The 16,643-nt window shown below is 48.0% G+C and overlaps 1 long non-coding RNA gene across 1 annotated transcript; it reads left to right on the top strand.

Moving 5' to 3' along the window:
* The first annotated feature begins 389 nt into the window (after nt 1–389).
* On the top strand, nt 390–16,411 carry LOC120236606. Its single transcript, XR_005529716.1, has 2 exons — nt 390–758; nt 16,128–16,411. It is a non-coding gene; the product is annotated as an uncharacterized LOC120236606 (long non-coding RNA).
* The last annotated feature ends 232 nt before the right edge of the window (nt 16,412–16,643 follow it).

Below are 16,643 nucleotides of genomic sequence, written 5' to 3'. Positions count from 1 at the left end.
GGAGAGCCTGTAAGGGAATGAAGAAGTCCAACATGGCGGCATCCTAGGGCTGTGAGGAAGTGGTAAGAAATGAGGCTGGGAGATGTGTGGGCAGGCAGGACCCCGTGGCCCCTCGAGGGAGGAGGGACAGGTTTTCAGCAGTGATGTGGCATGATCAGATCTGGGCTCTAGACGGCACCCGGGACTAGATTGAGGGAGGCCAACGGGAAGCAGAGGGAGCGCTTCGGAGGGGCTGTGGCAACATGGCGGAGCTCTGGGGGCTGCCTGGAAAGGCAGCGGGTGGGCGGGAAGAGGGTCCCTGTGCTGAGGTGTGAGCGGGCTGAGATGGCGCTTGTGACCTCACAGTGAGGAGGCAGAGACAAGAAGACCTGCAAAGGACGGCCTCTGGGACCGCAGGGGGTGACTGCAGGGGTGGTGCCCAGGGAGAACCAGCCTGGGGGGCAGCAGGGGTGAAGCCTCTGCTCTGCGCACAGGTTTCCCAAGAGCAAGGTACACCCTGCAGGTGGGCTACCGCCTCCAAGAGACACGGGCCATGGCGCCCTCATGGCAAGGAGTTCATCACGTTCTCAATCCTGCCTCAGTCCCTCCAGGAGAAAGCCCCCGTGCGGAGGTCTTCAACACCTCTGACACTTGCTACCCTCCCTTGTCACCAAGACAGATCAGGCCTCAGGCTCGGAGCCTCCAGCGGGCAACAGCCTTCTAGCTGGGATGTGATAACACTTCCTTGCCTTCATTTTTATGGCTGCCTCCCATTTATGGTAAGTGAAACCAGATTTCCAACTAGGGCAGGGAAATCAAGTTTCGTTCTGAGGCCAAGGTATTGCAGCTAAGGAAAAACAGTGGGCCACCTTTAAGAGAATACTACTAATGAATGGCTACTGGTGGCAAAGGGATCCGTCGAAGGTCTGATGGAGGACTTGGAAGATGGGAGGTTGGGAAACACCATGACAACGAAGGGGACACTGGGCTTCGAGTCCAGCAGCTGTGTGTAAGCGCTTCTCAAAATGGGGGTAACGATCTCTGGCCTCTTCCCGGTTGTCACTAGGGCTGGTCGATACCGTGGACGGGAATCCAGCTTCAGGATTCGGAGGTGCAGCCAGTGAGGGTCGGCTCATGGGACAGTCCCCAAGTCAGGCTCACGGCAAGAGGCCGTCCCTGCCCCCATCTTCCTGCTAGCTGGTGGTCTAGCAGGTGCAGGTGGGGTTAGAGGCCCCGGGGAGGGGTGGAGACTCATGTCTTTTTTTTAATCCGGAGACTTCTTTGGCTCCTCGAAGAAATTTTGCCCCCGAAAAACAAATCTCCCTGAAGATAAAATATTCAAGATAAGTTGTCCAAACACTGCCAGGCAGACTTTGCCCTCCCGAAGTCATGTCAGAAATCAAGCCGCCAGGGGGTTTTGAATGTAAATCTGGTGTCAGTGCGGTTCCCGGGGAACCAAGGACAGGGTGACCTGTGCACGGGTCAGCGACGGGAAGCGGTTCTTCTGTGTGGCTGGGGAATTGCCATTGTTGCAAGACCAGAGGCCTCTATGCCCCCTGTCCTGGGGCTTCCTCTTCTAAACTTTCAGTTTGATGGTGGGGGGCGTGTCCCTGCCCACTCCCCAAGGCCAGGAGCGGGACTGGGGACTGGCGCTGCCAGACTGAAAAATGGGATTTCCTTCTGAGTGCTCATACAGACCCCATAATTTAATTCTTTTCTCTGTTTCCTGGTTGATTTTCATCACCCCCTGGGAGGGAAGTCCACGGAGGACGGAGCCTTGTTCTCGCCTGAGTTCGCAGCCACTTTCAGGGTCTAGCACCGTTTCAGTAAGTGCCAATGCACATGGAAAGGGCCAGAATCATGATCTGCTTCCTGACAAGGTCCCATGCAGACCATTGGGAGCATCCTAAGAAATACAGAGCTGGGAGGGGATCAGGACTTGCCCATTTCTTGCCCCAGTGACCCCATCATCTATAAAGGAATTGGAGAAAGAATTATTATTATTTTTTTTTTACAAATAGTTTATTGTCAAATTAGTTTCCACATAACACTCAGTGCTCATCCCCAAAGTGCCCTCCTCCATGCCCATCCCCCCCCCCCACATCCATCAGTCCTCAGTTTTTGTCAGCATTCAAGANCAAAGTGCCCTCCTCCATGCCCATCCCCCCCCCCCACATCCATCAGTCCTCAGTTTTTGTCAGCATTCAAGAGTCTCTCATGGTTTGCCTCTCTCCTGAGAAAGAATTATTTTAAAATGAAAATTTAGGAGCGCCTGGCTGGTTCAGTGGGAAGAGCATGCGACTCTTGGTCTCGGGGTTGTGAGTTTGAGCCTCACGGTGGGTGCAGAGATTACTAAAAATATAAATAACATAAAGAAACAAAAAAAAATGAAATGAAGATTTAAGGACTGTACAATTGCTCTGAGCTCAAAATCTAAAGCTGTATTTTAGGATCATTGGGGAACTTCTATCAACTGAAGTCACGAAAATGTACCCATTGTGGTGGGATCTGGGAAGAAGAGGGTGCTGTGTGGCGCCGTGGGATGATGGGGCTGGAGAAGCGGAGTTTGCTGTATTTTACTTGGAGGAGGTAACGGAAGGAAAGGCAGGCTGACTGGAGCCTAATTTTCATACCAAACCACCCACCGCTTTGCTCTCTACCTGCGTTCAAATCCTGATTCTGCCACTAAGTGGCCAGGGGACCTTAGGCCAGTCGTGTTGCTTCCTTAAACTTAGGTTTTCTCATCTGTAAAATGGGGATAATAATAGTGCGTATGTCATGGGGCTGTTATCAGGATTAAATGGATTAAATGAATAAATGAGTGTGAAGCCATTAGAATAGTGGCTAGCTACCACATAGTAGGTGCTCAATACATGTCAGCTTCCCCCCTAAAGTTTATTATTATTATTATTATTATTATTTTGAGAGAGAGAGACAGAGAGAGCAAGCAGGGAGGGGCAGAGCGAGAGGGGAGAGAGAGAGAGAGAGAGAGAGAGAATCCCCCAGCTTGAGTCTTGAACTCACAAACTGTGAAATCATGACCTGAACTGAAACCAAGAGTCGGATGCTTAACCAACTGAGCCACCCAGGTGCGCCAATAAATGTCAGCTTTAATCATTGTTTCTCCAGTTTTCCCTTTCTGTGATATAGTGAGCCCAATTCCAAGAACCTAAAAGCACTGTAAATTATTCTGAGGGGGGAAAAAAACCCATGATTTACATTCTCTGAAAATAAAACATACACTTACAGTGATGAGATAAGTTTCCAGGGTCGAGTGCTGTCATCAGCGAGTTGGAGTTTTCCGCCTACGTAGTCTTGGCAAATTTCTTAAAGGATGTGCAGTGTCTCTTTAGAAACCCTAAGCTCCCACGCTGTTCAAGGCTTTATTGAAGTCCAGTGTGAGTGACTTCTGCTTCTCCTCAATAGGCAAGCTGCAGAGATTCCTGGAAACTAAGCAGCTGTACCTCCATGTTTAAAAAAATGCAATAAACTGGGGCGCCTGGGTTAGGGTTATTAACTGTCCAACTTCGACTCCAGCCATGATCTCCCGGTTTACGAGTTCAAGCCCTGCTCAGGCTCTGTGCTGACAGCTTGGAGCCTGGAGGCTGCTTTGGATTCTGTGTCTCCCTCTCTCTGCCCCTGCCCTGCTCATGCTCTGTCTCTATCTCAAAAATAAATTAAAAAAACATTTTTAAAAATGCAATAAATTAAAAGTAAATCACAAATTTATAATTACTGCCTGACAACAAGGATTATACTTTGAAATGTAATATGCTGATTGCAATCGTTTGCAGTGAAATCGGCTTATATGTGATACATTTTTAGGTCCCTAAATTCACAAAATGATTTTTGACCTGAAAAAGGATGGTGCATAGTTTGGTTTCCCCTTACATTGTCACTCCATCTCTTCCAAACACGGCAGAAGGCTTTCCCCACGGTGTCAGTATTTGAGGAAATTTCAGGTTTTACACCAGAAGACTTCCCACTTCCTTTGGGATTTGTTTCCCACGACTATCCACCCCACCCCCCACCCCCCAGCCCATGGGCCCATCTCCTCTCTACAATCCAACTTCCAGCTGAAGAAACCAGGAGAAACCAAAGTTCCAGGATGTGAAGACATTGAGGCTCTGGTCTACGGATTGACTAGGAAGGAGCTTTAACTATCTCCCTGGTTAGAGGCACCTCCTCGTTTTTCTCCTCCAACTACCAGCGGGTCGCTCCTCCCAGATGAGAGGAAAGGGCTTAGTAGACGCGCTTCCTTGCTGCCAGGAGCGGGACTGGGGACTGAAAAATGGGATTTCCCTCTGAGCGCTCATACAGTCCTCATAATTTAATTCTGCTCTCTGTTTCCTGGCTGATTCTCATCACCCCCTGGGAGGGAAGCCGACGGAGGATGGAGCCTTGTTCTCGCTTTCCTTGCTGCCTGTTCTAAAGACCAACCCTTACGATGAAGAGGAATTCTAGAATTTCAATTTCCTGTGTATATCCTCCAACACCTATCCCCACTCTATGGACAAGGAAAGGGTTGAGTGGCATCCCGTATAGGATTATGCCGTATGGGCCATTCCTTCCAAAGGGTTTTGCTTTGTTTTGTCTGGAGCCCCTGCTCCACGCCAGGCTCTGTATCGGGCGGGTGCTGACAGCACCATGGCAAGCAGGACCTGTTTGTGCTTTTCTGGAGCTTGAGTACCTTTATCTGTATAATGGGAATAGTGATCATGTAATAATGGCTTGGTCCCTTCTAAGGGGATTGTGTGGGGATCAGATGAGCTAATGGATGTGAAAGTGCTTTATAAAATATTAAAGCATCCTATAAATATAAGAAAGATCAGGTATAGCATGAAAGCAGATGTTAAAAAGGAAGCCTTGGTTTTCTGCATCGTTTCTTTCATGATAATAAAGCAACAGGTACCAAGTATTAAGCACCTACTATGTGCCAGCCGTTTTACTCGAAGTCTGGCCAGTCATCCAAACAGCCCCACTGAGAACTGTACCCTCTCTTGCAGAGACAGAGCGTCTTGCCCTGGGTCACAGGCGAGCAGGAGGTGGTGGCAGGCAGGAGCCGCTCAACTAACCGGTTTCCCTTTTGCCAGACTCTCTGTGGGGCAGCACCTGCGTATCCAGGAGCCAAGGGAAGCATGAAGGTAGAATTGAAAAAGAAGGGGTAGGTGTGTGTGCCCCCTGGATCACAGAGGCAAACTTGAGGCCTTGGGACTCCAGGGAACTTCTCAGAAAAGAGACAGGAACTAGCACTCAGGGACAATGACCTAAGGGTTTTGTAAGTTTCTAAACCACTATGACTTCCCCTTATTAGTTCTTGCATATTTCAGGCGCTTGCCTGTGGGGAAGAGCACTGAGATCCGTCCTTCGGTCCATGCGTATTTATTAAGCACCTACTCTGCTGCCAGGCAGGCCCAGCAGGGCCCAGGGCATCTCTGTAGATGCAGGAAGGAGGGGTCGTGTTGAGGAATCCTGTTCTGCACCCACTGTGGTTGAGTACGAGAGCTTGGAATGATGGAGAGTCCGGGAGTGGCTAGAAAAACCGAAAGCCCATGGGTGCCTAGGGTCTTCAGTAAGAAGAAAAGGGGAACACAGGGACATGGGGCCAAGCTGGTCCTGAGATGGGCTGGCCCAAGAAGGGAGAGGGACTTGGCCTTGTCCCTACAGGGGGCTGTCACAGGGCTGAGCTAAGGACCTGGGCTGGGCTGTGTCCTCCCTGGCCTTCTAGGCCCTCAAGTTCCTCTTCCTCCTCCCTCCTCCCTCCCCTTGCTTCAGAGGGGCCCACCCGCATTCTTGGGGAATCAAAGGCTAAAAATAAACAGTTGCCGCCAGACTCTGGGCCCAGGGAATAGGTTAGATGGGAGTCCTGTGGGCTGTGGGTTGGGGCTGGGCCAGAGGATGGAAGGGACGGCAGCTCAAGGTCCTAAGCCCCCCATCTGGTGATGCAAATAGTCCCGCCTGCCCCCAACCTGGCCCTTTGAGAGCCAGGCCTTCTAGCCTTCCGCTCCGTGACCTTCTATGGCTGGGGCTATTTGATCCCAAGCAATGTCACCGTGCCTGCCGGAGAGAGAGAACATGTGGCAAAAAATAGCTCCACCCCCTTGCAGTGTTCCTACCCATAACTGGACAGGGCAAGCCTTTATCAGTCCAAAGGCATACTCCCACTAAAGCAAAGGTGCTTTTCTGGGAAGGCAAAACCCGTGACTCCTGAGCCCAGAGAGGACTTCATGGGTTCTCATTACCGACAGCATGGTTGGAATCCTTTGGACAGGAGGCCAGCTTTGGGGCGGGAGACCGGGCTGGGAGGGGGCTGGTATCAACCGGCAGCATCAATCCATCATCTAAGGAACCTTCATGGGTCTTAGCTGTCCTCTACCCTCCAGTCTGTGTGACAAATGCAAGTCCACTCCCCAAACATATTTGTTGTGCTCAAGGAATGTCATTCCAATGGTGTCATTGCCTGGGTTTTGGTCGACAGGAATTCAGAGGCTGGGAAGACCCTCCCTGGCTCTGTGTTAGCTCTATATTTAACTGTAGAGAGGCTGTACCTCCAGGCCAACCCTCTGATAACAAGCCCTAACACAAGCTACGAGGAACCCCGCCCTGCTGACAGGCAATGCATTGTGATCATGTGGATGATCTCATTAAAGCTAATATGTTGTCGTTCCATATCCATTCCATAGGTGTGACACTGGGAGACTAAGCTGTTGCCCATTTTCACACACTTAGCAGGCTCATAGGAGCCCAGGTCTGTTGGGTCTGCGTCAGCCTGACTTCAGATCCCATACCCTGAGCCTTCCAGGGAATGTTCGGTTTCAGATGCAGGGCTTGGAGGGAGAGGGGGAAGGAAGTCACAAAGCCAGTGGTGAAAGTCCCCACGACATTTCCTTGGAGTGCTCCTGCTGTGTCCTGCACACCGCCGTGACTCCGGTACCTGCCAGTCCCCACCATACATGTGACCCCCCCAGACCCTGGCGGATGCCATTCCCTCTGCCTGGAATGTGCTTCCGTTTCCTCTGAACCTGGCCGACTCCTGTTCACATTGCAGGTCTCCGCTTCACCGGCTTTGTTCCCACCACACCCAGTGCTTCTATTGTCTAGGCTTCCGCACAGACGCTGCGAATGAAACACACGATAGAGTCGTCTTGGGGTCAGTGGCTCTCTCTGAGTAGAATGGAAGTGCCGGGAGGGCAGGAACTCCGCAGATCTTGCTCACCAACGTATTTCTACGACTTAGCACGGTGCCAGGCACATGAGTGAGGAAGCAAGGAACAGAAGCATGTGTGATTTGCTGAGTGTTGACTAAGTGGTCCAAACTGGGACGGCAGATGCAGCTACGCGAGTGGGGAGTGGCTACCAGGCGACACAAAGCCTTGCTGGGCGGGCATGGCATCAGAGAGGGACAGGAAGGGCCCGGATGATCTTTAATGAACCAGATCACTCTCAGGCTTGGTCGGGCTGTGAAATGCTTTGACGTTGTGGGAGGCCGGGCCGGATGTTAACCTTGCAAGGTCATTCTCCCCGGGGCCCTCCTTGTTTCCTTGAACAATCAATCAGAGTAAATCCTGCCATATGGGTTCTGAACCTTGTAAGGAAACGACTGTACAAAATTGCTTTGAAATGCTTCTGGTGGAAGCTTCTCTCCGTGGTTAATTCTGGAAGGTGGGATTCCTGAGGGCATTCGCGTCCACACACATTTCTGTAATGATTGAATTCTTTCTCCCTCCCTTCCCCACTTTCCAACAGAAATGTGTTACCTTTCTGCGCAGAGCAACAAAGCCAGGTTACTAAGGATGCTTTCAAATATTTGGAGGGGGGTGGAAGGTGCCTCCTCTTTAGGAAGTTTTGGTTGCAGAGAAGGAAGGAAAAAGAGGGAGGAGGGACCGGACATGAGTGGCTGGGTTAGAATGAAAATATCACCGATCGCTCTTTTTTCTTATTTTCTAAATTCACATGAAGTAAAACGGACCTTTGGGGCACACATCTGTGAATTTTACTGTATGTGTAGAGTTGTGTCCCTGTACACGCACTTAGGATACAACTCTGTTCTGTCGGCCCCAAGCCCACAGGAGTTGGCTTGAACTTATGAACCGTGAGATCATGACCTGAGTCAAAGTGGGACGCTTAACCGACTGAGCCACCCAGGCACCCCTACGTAGCTTTCTAGTCGAATGGACTTACCACAGTTTATCTCTTCACCCCTTGAAGGACATTTGGCTGCTCCTAGTTTTTGGCGATTACAAATAGAGCTGTTCCACACATTTGTGTATAGGTTTCGTACGACGGAAGTTTTCATTCCTCTAGGGTAATCACCTAGGAATGGGGTTGCTGAGTCAGATAGTGAGTATAGGCTTGGGGCGCCTGGGGTATAGGCTCAGTCGGTTGGGCGTCTGACTTCAGCTCAGGTCATGATCTCGAGGTTCGTGGGTTCAAGCCCCGCATCAGGCTCTGTGCTGACAGCTCAGAGCCTGGAGCCTGCTTTGGATTCTGTGTCTCCCTCTCTGCTCCTCCCCCTCTCATGCTCTGTCTCTGTCTCTCAAAAATGAATAAACATTGGGGTGCCTGGGTGGCTCAGTCGGTTGAGCGTCCGACTTCAGCTCTGGTCACGATCTCATGGTTTGTGGGTTTGAGCCTTGCATTGGGTTCTGTGCTGCAGCTCACAGCCTGGAGCCTGTTTCAGATTCTGTGTGTCCCTCTCTCTCTGCCCCTCCCCTGCTCATGCTCTGTCTCTGTCTCAAAAATAAATAAACTTTAAAAAAAATGAATAAACATTTAAAAAAAATTTTTTTAAGTATAAGCTTAACTTTATAAGAAACTGCCACACTGTTTTCCAGAGCGTCTGTACCAGCCTGCAGTCCCACCAGCAGTGTATAAGGACTGTGGTGTCTCCTAGCTTGATAGCAGCTGGGATTGTCAGGGTTTTTAAAACCATTCTGGTTAAGTGTGTAATGGTGTCTCAGGGCGGATTTATTTCATATTTCTCTAATAGCTAATGTTGTTGAATGTATTTTCACGTGCTTATATGCCACTATGTATTCTCTTTGCTGGAGTATCTAGTCAAGACTTTGGTCCATTTCTTAGTTGGGTTGTCTTCTTACTGTTGGGTTTTGAAAGTTCTCGATTCTGAATATAAGCCTTTTGTCAGATGTGTGATTTGCAAATATTTCTCCCAGAATGGCTGTTCATTCTCTTAACAGTGTCTTTCACAGAGCAAACTTCTCTCTAATTAAAAAAAAAAAAAAAAGGGGTGGGGTCAACTGCGTGACTCAGTTGTTTAAGTGGCAACTCTTGATTCAGGCTCAGGCTGTGATCTTGAGTTGCTTGAGATCGAGTCCTGTGTCAGGCTCTGCACTGGCAGTGTGGGCGGGGTCTGCTTGGGATTCTCTTTCTCTCTCTGCCTCCCTCCCTCTCCCTCTCTCTTTCTTTCAAAATAAATAAAGATTTAAAAATGAAATAAAAAATTACAATTGAAGTGCAGTTGAGATACAGTGCCATATTAATTTTAGATGTGCGATAGAATGATTCGACAATTCAATACGTGACTCAGTGCCCCCATAATAGTGTACTCACCATCTGTCAGCACACAACAATATTACAATATCATGGACCAGATTCCCTATGCTGTCCTCCTTTTCACCGTATGGCTTATTTATTTTGTAACTAGAAGTTTGAACCTCTTAATTTCCTTTCTAACTTTGAGGAAAATGTTTATCAAAATTTTCTTTATAGATTGTATGTTTGACTTTTTTCTTTTTCTTCCTTCCTTTCTTTCTTTTAAAAAAAATTTTTTTTAATGTTTTATTTATTTCTGAGAGAGAGAGACAGCGTGAGCAGGGGAAGGTCAGAGAGAGAGGGAGGCACAGATCTGAAACAGCCTCCAGGCTCTGAGCTAGCTGTGAGCACAGAGCCTGACGCAGGGCTCGAACCCACAAACTGTGATCATGACCTGAGCCGAAGTCGGATGCTGAACTGACTGAGACACTCAGACGCCTCCTTTCTTTCTTTTTTTAAAGAGAGAGAGAGACAGTGAGAGCATGAGCAGGGAAGAAGAGAGCAGGGGCAAAGAGAGAATCTTAAGCAGGCTCTACACTCAGCACAGAGCCAGACATGGGGCTCAATCCCATGAAACTGGGATCACGACCCAAGCTGAAATCAAGAGTCAGATGCTCCAGCAAAGATACTGAGCCACCCAGGCGCCTCTTGACTTTTCATCTCAGGATTCTTTGCCTAACGTTATCATATTTTCTTCACATTCTCATTTTGTTGATCACTTTCTTGATGCTGGCCTTGGAAGCCCACATTGCTGAACCCGCTTAATCCTCACTATGATCCTAGGAGACTGGCACTATGTTCATATAACCTCATAAAATTCCTCATACGTATTACAGGGGAACAAACTGAGGCAGCACAGAGGCTTAAATGATTTGCCCAAGGTTCACCCAGCAGAGCTGGGATTCAAACCTATGTCTCCAGGACTTCAGTGCCCACCCTTTTCACCACTTGGATCAGGTTGAAATTCTGCCTGTGGAAAATCCCTCATTGGAACATCATCAGAGCAAGGAAACCAGTAACATTTGCTCCTACTTGTCATTCAGTTCTTAGCTTAAATGTCACCTCCTGGGGGAGAGCTTCCCTGGCCACTCCATCTAAAATAGGCTCCCTCCCCACGTTCCCTCTTCCTCCCACCCCTCCTCCCTCATCCCTTCTCCTAACTGAGAATGAGTATCTTCAAGGCACGTTCCATTATCTGAACTTTGTTAGTTTTCTTTAATCATTTGTCTTTTTCTACATAATTTGTTTCTTCCCCACCAGAAGGTTGGCTGGGTGAGAGCAGGGACCTTAGATTTCCTCTGCTTTATCTACAGCTTCTAGCCTAGCACAGAGTGACTGCCCACAAAATACTTGTTAGAGGATGTACGTTGGATGGATGGATGGACTGCCTCAGTTGGGAAATTTTGCTTGTTCCCTTGGAAAAAAGCAGGTTCGGACCAGAAGAAATCAAAAGGCATCTTCCTTACGAACATGCTTGTTTGTGTATATAGACACTATATGGAACATTCGTTTTACAGAACAGAATTGATATGCCTATATGCTAGTATATGCCTAGAGTATCTCTGGAAGGGCTCACAAGAAACCGGTGTAAAGCCAGGTGGTCAGGGTACTAAAGACAGAAGGAGGGTCGCTTTTCACTAATATACTCTTTTGTTCATTTTGATTTTTATGTAATCATGTGCATGTATTGCGTTTTCTGAACATACATTTCATTTCAGAATCAGATCAGATTTCTTCCTGCGGAAGGCTGGGCAGCAGAGCTAGTCAAGGGGTTAATCAGAGGAAGTTGTTCCCAAAGGCAATTAACACCTTTCTCTAACCAGCAGCTTATTTGTAGGAACTGAAGCAAGGTAAGTGTTAAAGCAGAAAAGGTTTTATGGGAATAGACAGGCAGGCAACGTTTATTAAGTCATTATTAATGAGCGGGGCTTATTAATTAATTTTTTAATAAAATACATGCTCATCGCAACAATGCAAACTTAAAGATGGATCTGAAGCAAAACTAACACCCTCCAGTCCAACTCCTTTGACACACTGTAATTAGAAGTTTGATTTTCCTGCTTTTTCTTTGCTTAAACCAGGGTTCAGGGTGATTTGGATAGGTTTCTTCTGCTTTCCGTGAAATGAGACATTATTCTTTTTTTAATGTTTATTTATTTTTGAGACAGAGAGAAACAGAGCATGAGTGGGGGAGGGACAGAGAGACACACACAGAATCCAAAGCAGGCTCCAGGATCTGAGCTGTCAGCACAGAGCCTTATGCGGGGCTCGAACCCACAAACTGTGAGATCATGACCTGAGCCCAAGTCGGAAGTCGAAAGCTTAACAAACTGAGCCACTCAAATACCCCGAGACATTATTCTTTACCATCCTTTTCCAGCTTCATCCTTTTCAGAGAGAGTTTTAAGTTGACACACACGAACCGACCTCATTTGTTTCAATAGCTACCTAATATGCAACTGTATTGATACAAGCCTTGTTTCTAAATTCTTGTTATTACAGAAGTGTTGTGAAAGCTATGCTTGTGTCTATTTTACTCTGTATTATTGTTTGCATTTCTGAAGATGGTCCCACTTTCGTTTTTAAGTAGGCTCCATGCCCAAGCCCAACGTGCGGCTTGAACTCATGACCTTGAGATCAGGAGTTTCATGCTCCACCCACCGAGCCAGCCAGGCATCCCACACATTTAGTGTTTGTCATAATATTTTTGAGAGTTTTTCCTAAAAGACTGTAATTTTTTTTATGAGGGGTGTACTAGTGTTGGTGTCCTTATGCCTTCGTCAGCGTGAAGTTTACCAATATTTTTCATGCTTGCCAATATTAGGAGATATGTGGGGGCTTGTGGGGAATTTTCACTTCCCTGCATATACATATGTATGCTGCCCCTTTGAATTTCTTCTTCTGTACACTGTTTACAGTCTTTCCCCATTTTCCCACTGGGTCGTTTGTATCTTTCCAGGTCATCTGTAGGAACATGTTCACTCCAGGGATGGTAAGCCATTGTTATACAAAGTTTAAATATTTTCTCCCACATTTTGACCTCGTTTGTGATGTCTTTTGTTCTACAGAAGTTAACATTTTTCCTGTAATCAGATCTTTCCATTTTTTTCCTTCGTAGTTATTAATAACCACAGATGTTTCCATAACCCAGTGGTTTTTGTACAGTACTCCTGACCTTCGGATTTCATGGGGATGAACGGATGTCAGGGGGTGGGGCTGAGCAGGGCTGCGCGGTCGGGGGCTCGTCACTGCTCCTTCCTCTCTCGTCACTGATCTTTCACACACTACACCAATGACTGCAGGGGCAGACGGCCAGGATGTGGGGCCAGAATTATTGGGCAAAATATTGAACCTCCCTAGGCCTGCATTTAATATCCTGAGGATTTAGAACAGTGCCTGCCTCTGGGGTTATGCTGAGACTCCAGTGAGCGGATCCGGGGAAGGCCCCTGCTTAATGGCCAATCATTATGTGCCTGACAGGGCGCTAGGCACTGTGTCTACATACATTGTTACCCTGTCCTTAGAAGCTGTCTGAGAGCCCAACAGGATTATCCCTGTCTTGCAGAGGAGGAAACTGAGGCCCAGAGAACTTAGGTACCTTGCCTAAAGGCACAAGGGTAGCAAGTCTTGGAGTCTGAGATTTGCTCCTTGGTTTCTCTGTGACTTCAAGGTCCTGCTCCTCCTCCTATCCACTCTCTATACCACATAGATATTGAATGAGCACCTACTCTGTTCCTGCCTAACGGTGGGCATTGGGAATCCGGCAGTGACCATGACAGTGTCAGTCTCTTGCTGATAGTCTGCTGGGTGAGGTGGTCATGAGCTAGACAACTTCAAGCTGTGGGTCACTGCAATTAAGAGTTTTGCAGGGAGAGACAATATGGCGATTGCTCTTTTTGACTCAAGGATCAAGAGAGGACTCTCTGAGAACATTCTACATGCCCCAAGACATAAAGAATGAGTAAGAGCTGGCCAGTTGGAAACTGTACCATATCAGATGAGCTGGCTCCTTGGCAGGCTCCAAGAATGGAATAGAAGGTCCATGTGGTGGGAAAACAGTCATGCAAGTTTTGAGGTAGAGGTGGAGAGGTCAGGGGAAGCCAGAGCACGCAAGGCCCGTGTAGGTTGAGATTTAAAAAGTTTGGATATAGTTATAAAGGCCCTGGGAAGCCATGGAAGGTCTAAGCAAGGAAATGCTACATATGACTGTGCTTTAAAAATATCTCCCTGCAGACATATATATACCCTGTGATGAAGTAATTCTACCCCTCGGTAGGTACCCACAGAAATGCATGCTTAGACAAAAAGACACCAAAGACGGAAATATGGACAAGGACACTCTTTGTAAGAGCTGTGATTTGTAAACCACTGGAATGCCTCTCAGTACTTGACTGAATAAATATTGATAGAACCAGACAGTGGAATACTATACAGCAATGAAAAATGAACACATTAGAATGATACGTAATGATATGGATGGGTCTGACAGAAGCAGTGATGGGTGAATTAAGGCAGATATAAAATGGTACATGCGGTATTAACCTTTATATCAAATTCAAAAGCAGGCTAAGCTAACCTCTGGTGCTAGAAGTCAGTAGAGTGGTTATCCTGGAAGAGAAATGTGGGTAACTGAGAGGGGGCATCCAGGGGCTCCTAGGATGCCAGCGGTGCTCTGCTTTTTCGGCTAGGTGCTGGTGACACAGGTATGTTTAGTTCATCAAGCCTAACACTTATGATTTGCGCGTGACCCTGCAAGTACGTTCTACTCTGGCCAGTACGTGAGCACTGAACTTGGAAAGGGGCAGGTATGGTCTGGGGGAGGCGAGGTAGGGATATTGCAGCAGGATGCAGGTGAGCGGTTGTTGGTCAGGAGGGGCGGCAGTGGCACTTGGAGGCCTAAATTTGGCGTGGAGACCAACATTGGAGAAGAGCCCACAGGCCTGGTGATAGTGGGGGAGTGGTGGCTCGGGAGCATGCGAGCGGCAGGGGTGGGGTGGGGTGGGTGGGGGACACTGCAAGGCTGACCCTCCAGCTTCTCCCATGAGCACCTGGGTGGCAGGAGGAGTCAGACTAAATGTGAAGAAGGTGTGGGAGGGGCAGATGGGCAGAGGATGGCCGACTCCAGGGCTTAGTTCTGGACGTGTGAGATTTGAGATGTTTCCTAAAGACAACATCACAGGAGCAGATGGATAGATGGACGTACAGAGAGATTTCATTTGGGAAAAGAAGAGACTTCTGCCGCTTAAGAGAAGGCCCTTTCACAAAGCACGTCCGCTTTCCTTCTCTCATTCCGCCTCATGACAAGAATTCTTTAATTCTTGTTTTCATCTGAGTATAGTTGACACATAATGTTGCATTAGTTTCAGATGTACAACATGGTAACTTAACTTCCTTATATGTCATGCTACGCTCACCACAAGGGTAGCTACCATCTGTTACCATACACTGCTGTTACAATATCGCTAATTATATTCCCAATTCTGTGCCTTTTATTCCCCTCAAAGTCTTATCTGTCTGGGAGGCAAGGTGAGGTTGGGTGGGGGGACTGTTTCTTTATGGAGAAAGTAGAGTTATATTCATACGTCTGTTGCTACACGAACATGCTGTATTTATCTATTATAAGAGTAGTCCCGGGATAGGAACTGGGCTGACGTGTTTGGGGACTGAGTTAAGAGGTCTAAGACGCAAGGGTCATGGAGAGAGGAGCTTTCAGAGAGCCCTGGGCCCCCAGGACAGGTCACTTGCAGAAACATGGGCCCTGTTACCTTTTGATTCAATCTGTCCCTGCTTCCCGGAAGGATGTGGGTCACCCCTTTCCCTTTTTGGAACTTCCAAAGCTCCCCATTGCCCTCAGGATAGAGTTCTTGGCACGGGCCACTGGGGCCAGGCAGCAAGCGGCCTCTCCATTCCTGCAGTCTCTTCTTTCACTCTTTTTACCAGATTCTCCATGTTCCAGACACAAGGGACTTTCTTCCCTTCTGCTGAATGCTGTGTTGTTTCCTAGTTCCAGACCTTGGTGCCATCTGTTGTTTCCTCTGCCTGGGAACTCGGTCACTCTCATTCAGTCTTCACTGCACATCCTTCAAGTCTCAGCTTCATCCATTTTTTTCAGGAAGGCTTCCCCATTGTCTGAACAGAATGAACCCCTGACCTCGAAGCATTCCCCCAAGGCATCCAGTGCAGCCGGATGTGACTCACTGCTCTTCATGGTAGATCTCATTCAGTGTCTTGCTTTTGCCACCAGACTGTGAGCTCCAGGGTGGTGGGGACTGTGCCTTGTCCCTATACCTGGGGACTGAGCTCGGTGCCCAGCAGAGGGACAGATGACTGATTTGTCCCATGACTTCCCAGACCAAGGACCATGCCCTGGCAACAGGTGTCAGATGTATTCTCACAGCTATGTTCTTCCCTTGCCTTCTGGGATAAGCCCTCAAGACCCAGCCAATGACCTCGAAGCTGGGCCTTCTTCATTTATACCCCCCAGGCCCAATGAGACCCAGTCTCCACCGTGTACTCAGGAGCTTGTCCTTGTGTTTACAAAATCCTCTGAAAATGCTCATGACCATGACTGACCCCACATCTACTTTTTTCAACAGAAACATTGGATACAGTTTACAAATGGGTTGGGGCCAAGACCTGCCCCCGTCCCCTTGCAAAAACCACTGAAGTTCAAACTCACGGGGGCCGACTCGATCTGAAATAATGTAAGACCGTGAAGGCGTCCAACAGCAGTGCTGGTGGTGACACTGGAGAGACAATGGTCACAGAACATGAAGGTAGTAAAAGGCTGTGTGGCAAAGCCTAAGAACCTGAATACCTTTTGTTGTCGCAGTTCCACCTCTTGGAGTTCATTATAATAAAAAAAGGCATGGAACAGAAATGGACTTATGAGCATGTCTACTAAAGTGTCACTCATCACAGTCAAACAGTGGGAGTAATCTAGAGAGCCAACATCAGGAGATGGGTTAAAAGTAAAAATTCAGGCAGCTCTTGGCCACCGTTATAAATGATGCTGTGTGTGTACGTTACTTACATGGAATTATGTCCATGACAAGCGTGGGTGTGTTCAGGGTTGTTCGGTGGCAAGTGACAGAAATCCATCTCAAAATGAA

This window comes from Hyaena hyaena, unplaced genomic scaffold, assembly GCF_003009895.1.
Source record: "Hyaena hyaena isolate Hyena2069 unplaced genomic scaffold, ASM300989v1 scaffold_157, whole genome shotgun sequence".
NCBI classification, from domain to species: Eukaryota; Metazoa; Chordata; class Mammalia; order Carnivora; family Hyaenidae; genus Hyaena; species Hyaena hyaena.
This window is presented reverse-complemented; position numbering and strand designations above follow the sequence as displayed.